The sequence below is a fragment of the Vitis riparia genome, chromosome 19 (genome assembly GCF_004353265.1).
Source record: "Vitis riparia cultivar Riparia Gloire de Montpellier isolate 1030 chromosome 19, EGFV_Vit.rip_1.0, whole genome shotgun sequence".
Classification (NCBI taxonomy): Eukaryota; Viridiplantae; Streptophyta; class Magnoliopsida; order Vitales; family Vitaceae; genus Vitis; species Vitis riparia.
Genome location: NC_048449.1, coordinates 12,601,848 through 12,611,033, shown reverse-complemented (window position 1 = coordinate 12,611,033; position 9,186 = coordinate 12,601,848). Strand labels below are relative to the sequence as shown.

The 9,186-nt window shown below is 32.7% G+C and overlaps 1 pseudogene; it reads left to right on the top strand.

The window, feature by feature from the left end:
* The first annotated feature begins 1,555 nt into the window (after positions 1-1,555).
* Positions 1,556-7,922, top strand: LOC117908219 (annotated as a pseudogene).
* Positions 7,923-9,186: the final 1,264 nt, after the last annotated feature.

The window sequence follows — 9,186 nt, the reverse complement described above, 5'->3', positions numbered from 1 at the left end:
TAAGGCATTAATAACAAAAAAAAAAAAAAAAACAAGCATTAGGTCATTTTTAAATACCTCAAATGCACTAAAATAGACTCTTTAGAGCCACTAAAGTGTTGAGTTTGAGTTCTTATAGTTGATACTTGATGATGTGAAGACTTGAGATTTAGAATCTAACTTCCATATGATTTACGTTATTCTAATAGAATTAAAAGGATGGAATTTTTATGAGTTTAAAATTTAGAAAAACATATTGTACATAGAAATTAATCAATTAGTGATATTGAATCTATCCGAAAACAGGTTACTCCTAAGTCTCAAGTCTCAAGAGGGGAAGGGTAAGATCTAATATGCTCTCCTAAATCAATTGAAATTGCTCCCTAAAAATATAGTTTTCATGGATTGGTGCTCAAAATGTGAAATTGCAAGATTTCGTTTGAAATATGGGTTGGGTGTTAATTTAGTATCAATTGATTTCGATTCTAGGATATGCATTAGAGGAGCTCTCCATCATATATAATGGGGTATGTACTCAATTTTACTTGATAAAAGCTACTACTAAGACTTACTACCTAACACCTACACTGTGTTTTGTGTCCACAATGCAACATCTCATGTGCTCATAGAGGATCTCACTTCAGCACTTGAGGGGGATACAAATCTCCTTCTCGACTAGGCAGAAGTAAATATTAATGTTTCTTTTATAATTTTGAAAACAGGAAGACAAACTAGGTTTTTCAACTCAAAAGCATCAAACCAGAAACCTTTTTAGGCAATGTATATATAAGCCTAGGAACCTAGTGGACTAATTCTAAAAAGTTCTTCAAAATAAATCCTTTAAAAATAGAAAGACAGATCTCCAAAATTCTAGAGAATTTTGTTGCTAGGGCTCAAATGCTCTTAAGAGTGCTTGAGTGCTTTAGGCATTTTTTAAACCCGGTTAGAAAGTCATTTTGCTCAATTTTAAACCACTCAATCCATGCCATGTCATACCAAAAACTAACTTGCCTTTCCCAAATCTTTTTACACTTACCTATGTAATCCTGGTTGATCAATTAATGGGGAGTGAGACACAATCTAGAAAGATCCTAAACCAAAATGAATAGAACAAAATTGACAATTTTAAACTACATCACCTAATGTACGAACAATCTCTCCCTTTGGCAATTTTGTGATAAAATACAAATTGCATAAACCCCTCAATACTCTCAAATGGAGTTTACAAATCTCTCAATACCTCTTGTCTAAACCAATTCATCATCTAACGTGCAAAGGACTAGAAGCCACATCCAAAAACTGAGCAATACCCTAGTACCTAGAACTCGCACACACTAAACAACATACCCAGGTAAAGTAGTGTGTGGGAAGAAAGATTACTGATCAATTTTATCAAATCAGGTAAACGAGTAAGGGGATGCAAGTCATGAAACATATGTCAAAAAAATATGAATATCAAAACACTCAATCAAATCAACAATCCATCTCCCCCTTTTTGTTGCAAAAAATGACAAAGAGCATGATAAAGCAGTAAGCATACGAAAAGGAGAAAAGAAAAGCAAACACATGGACATATATGGTAAAAAAGGTTCTGGATACAAGAGATAAGAAAATAAAAGTACATCTAGACAAACAAAATATATGATAGACTGAGCCAAGATGGGTTAGGTGTACAAAATAAACTTATCCACAAAAAAAAAAAAAAAAAAAAAAAAAAAAAAAAACAAAAAAACAAAAAACAAAAAAACGAAAAAAAAAAAAACATAAAGTATCAAAAAGTTCAGATCAGATGGAGTTGCAGAGCTGGAAGCACCCTGCGACATCTGCCAAGATGTGAGGGATGCGAGCTGTCCCTTGAGGCTCTGAAAGTGAGCATCCACATGCTCCATCGACTCACAAGTGAAAGTTGGTCCATCAAATAGAATTCCATATTCCGTATGCTCAAATTTTGCCTTCTACATTCATGGCATATATAGTTTTTAATAAGCAGTGATGATTGCACAAACTTTGAAATGTATCAAATAGAATAAATTAATAATTCATTGAGAAGTTTAAAATCCATATTGATAGAGACAATTAAAATAGATAATTTATAGATTTTAAAATACTGGACGTTCTTATCCCCATTAGGCATTGACGAAATCTTCTATGTTTGCCGGCACGAGGGAATAGAAGAGGGGCCAATTTATACACATCGGCAGTATAAAGTCATTCTCTCACTCTGAAGTAATTTAACACACCTCTCCTGATAGAAGTCCCTCAAACTGGAAATGAAGCATAGCTCAGTTGCAATTTCTTTTGGGTTCCTTACTGTGCTCATAAGCTGTTTATGGAGGCTACTGAATTGGGTGTGGTTGAGGCCAAAGAGGTTAGAAAGATGCCTTAGAGAGCAAGGCCTGGCTGGGAATTCTTATAGGCTTTTGCATGGGGACTTCAAAGAGATGTCCATGATGTTAAAAGAAGCATATTCAAGACCAATCAGCCTCTCCGATGATATTGCTCCGCGTGTCCTGCCCTTTCATTGTCATTTCATTAAGAAATACGGTACCGATATGAGTTATTACTTTTCATCATAGTATTAAAGTTTGCTGATTTCTTCAAATTATGGTCAACTTTTTTATACTTCCTAACTAATTTTCTTTTCCTTCCTGTTTTTTTATTCTTCTTTTTTAAATTACACCAAAGGTTTAGATTTCAGTGGTTGTTCTTAATCTTTGCTAACTGTATTGCAATTTATTTCATCAAGAAATTAATATACTTCCACTTTGAAAAGTACTGTTTTTACTTTTCAATTGTTTAGTTTCTGGGAGCTGTGAATAACTTTTAATTTATGCCAAATTTTCACTTTTTTTTTTTCAAGTGTTGGAATTAATTTATGACGTTTCAAGTTACGGAACTTTTGGATGAATTTTTATGTCAGTTATTTGTGCTCAAAGTATAAATGAACTGGTAGCTAACTGCAGAATTGGTTAAATCTTAATTTTTCTTTCAATGCCAATTCTATTGTGTTGACAATTAAAATAGCTTCTACATACATATATTTGATAATACGTGAGTAATTATATCATTCAGGAACATCCTTACTAAAAATTTGTTATTTGAAACTCGAATTTTGTAGCCGCTCTCGTCCATTAGTACATGACAAAACATAGTGATTCAAGTCCATCCAGATGGGCTCTCCCCTTTTCTTTTCGGAAGGTTTTGTTTGTAACTAATCATTGGCTAAAGGCAGGTGAATGATTAGCCTCCTTGAAATTGGCACCATTTTTTTTGTCTTTTTGTGGGATGTAGTCTTTAAGTATCCCATGCTAGATTGCAGAATATTCTCTGGAAATAATCCAAAGCTAAATAATTAAAATTGTTGTATCTATCCAAAACTGTCACCCAGCCTGCCAAGCATATTGATAGCCCTCTTGATTTCATTATTTAATCTTAAGGCTACAATGAATAGAGTTCATTCCTTAATATCAATTGACGTTGAGACAATTCTGAAAAAATGATTTAGTCCATTTATAATAACTCAGCATAGAAACTATGGTTGAAGTTTTCGTTGTTTTCGATGGTCCAAGTTGGGTTCAACAGAATTTTAATACCCAAAGTTGAATTTGTGTGAAGTCCAAACTAAAAGCAATCTGAGGCTAACACTATCCAATAATGGCATAAACGTGCAGGTAAAAATTTCTTTGCATGGTTCGGTCCAAATCCAATGGTAAACATTATGGAGCCTGAGCTAATAAGGGATGTTTTGTTGAAGTCCAATGTCTTTCAAAAGCCACCCCCACACCCACTTGGCAAGTTGCTGGTTTCTGGTCTGGTGACCTTGGAAGGCGAACGATGGGCTAAACGTAGAAAGATCATCAACCCAGCTTTCCATCTAGAAAAGTTGAAGGTAATTTTCAATGCCCAGTTTCCAAACCAGAATATTTTACCTTATTTCCATGTATTTTTTTTTTTTTTTTAATCTTTTCACAAACTCTGAAAGTGAACAAACAGTTCCATAATTGAAACTGCTTCAATTGTGACATACTACAGTTCCACAAGGCTCTCCCATTGTTTCATGTACTACAGACTTGGATTTTTTCCCTAGTTGAACTTCTCTGCATAGCCCTCTCACTGTTGGAAAAGAGATTGAGCATGTGAATGCAGTGGAAAAAAAAATTGAAGTGATAATATATATGAGATTTGGAGGTTATGAATACCCATTTCTCATCTCATGTATCTTAGATTGATATATAACCTTCTAAAATATGGTAGTTGAAAATTTATTTTATAATTTAAAAGTTATCATTTAAATCATCATTTAAAAGTTTGCTAGATACTAATTCGAAAGTTATCATTTAAAAGTTAAAAGAACTGAATTTTATAAAGTTGTCTTTTTAAAAAAGTAAATTTAACACTTGAAAACTGCACTAAAATTGTGTCTTCGAAAGATAATTTTATATTAGTATTTGAAAAATTATCATATATTTTAAGGTACCTTTTTCAGCTACCATAAAGATAATTATTGAAATTCCCAAATATTTCGATCAGTTTAATGAAGTATTTTCACATACCCAATGTGTCCTACCTTTTCCTTGTTATTTTTTTCTTACTCATCTAAAGTCTTTTTCCAGTCTCCAATAGAAATTTTCAGAAGTTTTATTTACCAATGTAAACCATAGGTAATTTGAACCATAAGCAAGATCTTAACAACTTTCTTATCTTGCTTGCTTATTACCCATACATCTAACTTTTCATGAATATGCACATTTTTTTCTATGATTTCTTTAGTCAGTGCCTCCATGGTAAAACTGAATATTCCTCATCCTCCACCCATCACCCATATGACTCTCCCTAACATATGATGACTTTAAGCAGTACATGCTTTATAAACTAGTTAAATTGTTATTTCGCATGTCAGTGATAAATGGCTGTATATTGAATTTGAAACTGGATACTGGACTGTTTTGGTCTTTATTAATTTATTTTGTGGTTGAATTTGTTATAGAATATGTTGCCGGCATTTCATTTGAGTTGTAGCGACATGGTGACCAAATGGAAAATGCTTTCGGTGGGGGGATCATGTGAGTTGGATGTTTGGCCCTATCTTGAAAATTTGACAGGGGATGTGATTTCTCGGACAGCATTTGGTAGTAGCTATGAAGAAGGAAGAAGGATATTCCAGCTCCAGAAAGAACAAACACATCTTGCAATCCAGGTTACAATGTCAGTTTATATCCCGGGATGGAGGTATGCATAAAAATATTTCAAGAAAAATGCAGCTTATTTTTCTGAAACTATTCATACACGAGTGTGCTTGGTACAAAAGATCAAAGAGTTATTTGGGGCTTTGTTTTCTTTTTGTAGCAGTGTTTCAGCAGATTTAGTTTGCTCAAATTTTGGTTTCAAATCAGTCTTACATTTCAGTAGAGTTTAAATGCCTAACAAGTCTCTTTGTCCTTGCACACCATATTCCATTTTAGGAAATTTTGCTTTCCTGAAGTGTTGACACCATGAAATGAAAGAAAAATGCAGGCTTAGGGAAAGAGGCTATAATCTACATACGTTACAGAATTTAAAAGGTTGAACAACTGATATGAATTTTCAAACTAAATCAAGAATTTTGTATAAAATATTTTAATTAACTTTTAAAACCTAACTCAAAATCTAATTTTTAGAAACTTTCTAAATCTAGTTTAACTAACATCCTCCCATCAACTTGATTTGTAAAAATAGCATCCTTAGCTTTCTAAAATCTTTAAACTTGAGAGACTTGATTAATGTTTTCACAATTTGATCATGAGATTTTGTAAATTTTAATTGCACTTCATATTTCATAATGTACTCTCTAATAAATGATATTTTGTATCAATATACTGGCTTCCATCTGTTGATCTTAGATTAAAACACTTATGCAGAATATATATTTTTGGATTTATACATTTTATTGATGAAGAGTGTTGAATTTATACATGAGCTTGTAACTGAAATGACATTAGAATAACAGAAAATCAAGGTACTAGATGATGAACAATTACTTCCTACAAAATAGAAACCAAATCTTGACCAAATAAAAATAAGAAAATATTTGGATGTTGCAGATTTTGTGCAAGACTCCAACTGCAAAATTTAACTTCAAAATTCAACACCATCATGGAGAACTAGATTTTTCTCATAAGGTGATTGTTGATTTTATATCCATATAGATCTTTATCAGTCTCTTGTGTGGTAAATTAAGTTTCTTGAACAAATTTCATGACCTACAAATGATGCCAACACAAATTTCACTTCATAGGTTGAAAGTTTCACAATGCTCAAAGTGTGTTTGGTTAACAAGGTCAAAGGGAATTTATGTTTGAAGAGAATTTATGTTAAAAATGGATTACTTTTCAAGGTCAAGCATAAGAGATATTAGATTTACAACTCTAAGATCATTTCATCCCCTTTTAGTCAATTACTTCTTTTGTGTAACACTTAGAAAGTAGTATGTTTCACTAATTGATGTTTAGTATCCCAACTTATGTTTGCAGGATATTGTGTCAAGATGATGAGATACCACTGCAACACATGTGTAGATGAAACCATTAGTTATTGTCTTGATAGTTTCTACCTTTGAAGCCTTATACAAGTTTCAAAAAATTAATGGAGAAGTAGAAGGCATGGATGAAAATAAGAATTAATGTCTGTGTGTTTCATGTGATGTTTTATTTACTAGAATTACTAACATGCATGCAGGTTTTTACCCACAAAGACGAACAGGAGGATGAAGCAAATAAGCAAAGAAGTATATGCATTGTTGAGGGGTATCATTAACAAAAGGGAGAAGGCAATGAAGGCTGGCGAAACTGCTAATAGAGACTTATTAGGTATACTAATGGAATCCAATTTTAGAGAAATTCAAGAACATCAAAATAACAAGAAGATGGAATGAGTGTCAAAGATGTCATTGAAGAGTGTAAGCTATTCTATCTTGCTGGCCAAGAGACAACCTCAGTTTTGCTTGTATGGACAATGGTCCTGCTAAGCGAGCATCCAAACTGGCAAGCTCGTGCAAGAGAAGAGGTTTTACAGGTTTTTGGGAATAAAAAACCGGAAGCTGATGGATTAAATCACCTAAAAATTGTGAGTACTCAGTCCAATCTTCAGTTTAATGATTCTCACTAAAATCGTATAGTACTCTGTTTTTTTCCCCATAATTGGAGTAAAATTGAAAACTCATTTCTCTTAAGTTTTTATATCTTGTACTAAACATTTGCTTTCACTTAGTAGCTCAGGAACGGGTTCTCATGCCATGATTTCAAATTTCTCTGCTAGATTATGATGATTTTCATGAGGTTCTTAAGTTATTATATCCATGGGATATGCAATGTCCTTTGCATACTTGATATTTTGTCATGCATGATTTAGAACATTTTGTCTTCTGCATCACTATTTTAAGAAATTGCTTTATTCTTCAGTGTCCTTCATAATGATTTAGAATGTATTTTAGTAAGAATTCTCTTGCAACAACTTCTAAAGTTTCTCTACCACAGGTTACCATGATTTTTCATGAGGTTCTTAGGTTATACCCACCAGTAGCAATGCTAGCTAGAGCTGTTTATAAGGACACTCAAGTGGGAGACATGTGTTTTCCAGCTGGAGTGCAGGTCGTGTTGCCCACCATCCTAGTTCACCATGATCATGAAATTTGGGGGGATGATGCAAAGGAGTTTAATCCAGAGAGGTTTGCAGAAGGAGTTTTGAAGGCAACAAAAAACCAAGTTTCATTTTTCCCATTTGGTTGGGGTCCTCGGGTATGCATTGGACAAAATTTTGCAATGATGGAAGCAAAAATAGCTTTGGCAATGATCTTACAACACTTCTCATTTGAACTTTCGCCATCCTATGCTCATGCTCCTTTCAGTATCCTAACTATGCAACCCCAATATGGTGCACACCTGATTCTACGTGGACTTCAGTGTTGAGATTCTTGTTATCAATTGCTATTAGCATGGCCTGTATAGCGTGTATGTCGAATATAAACCAAGAACTCTCTTTTATTCATAGACACACATTGAAGGAAATTTGTGTTTGATACAAGTAATGAATTATACAACATATCATTGTGTGGGGGTGATTATTGATGTCTTCTTTGATGACATATTTGGTTTTAAGCTACATTGTGTAATCATTGACTTTTCTCAACATTATTAACTCATCACAAGGATTGTTGATGCTCTATCCCTAAAAATTAAAGAGAATAAATATAACTATTGGTCACAACCATTTCTTTTTTCCGCATATTTGGCTGCATTTCAATTTTTCTGAGTGTTAAAACATCCATCTAATCTATTAACAAAAACAATTTAAACTGTTGAAAAGAGTATAACCTATTAGTATATATGCTAGATGATCTTGATAATTTTACTTCAAAAATCTGAAACTCAGTACATCATACTGAGCGTCCAACTAGGATTGCTTAAGTACCTTATGATGCTTAAGTTCCTTGCATGTTTTCCAAGAACAATAATTGTTTAGAAAACTAAATTTTGTGTTTTGATAGAGATAATTACTTTACTGTTGAAAACCTTGACTAAAGGCAGGTGAATGGTTAGCCTCCATGAAATCGCCACCATTTTTTTGTCGTTTTGTGGGATGTAGTTAAGTATCCAATGCTAGATTTCATTAAAATTGCAAACACAACAATTTTAATTATATATTTAGAAAAATGCAGGCTTAGGGAAAGATGCTATGATCTAAATACCGTTACACAAGCCTAAAAAAATTTAACAAGTTGAACAATTGATATGAATTTTCATAGACCAACCAGCAGATTCACATATGTTGCAGAAATGTGGTTGAAAAAACACACAAGTAATTACATATGCAAAGGGAGATATTTAAATAATTGAGATGATTAAGAAAAAATTTATTGTCTTCCACCACTCTTGTTCAACTATTACATAACATCTTATTTATAGATATTAACACCTAAAAAAAAAATAGATACTCATAATGGTAAAATATAAAACCTTGTAATAACAAAATATACAAACTAAATCAAGCATTTTAGAGTCTAACTCAAATTCTAATTTTTAGAAACTTCCTAAATCCAGTTTAACTAACATCCTCCCTTCAACTTGGTTTGTAAAAATAGTTTTCTAAATTTTTTAAACTTTGTCAACATTTTCACTCATGCCTCCAACTTGATTTGTAAAAGTAGCATCCTTAGCATTCTAAAATCATTAA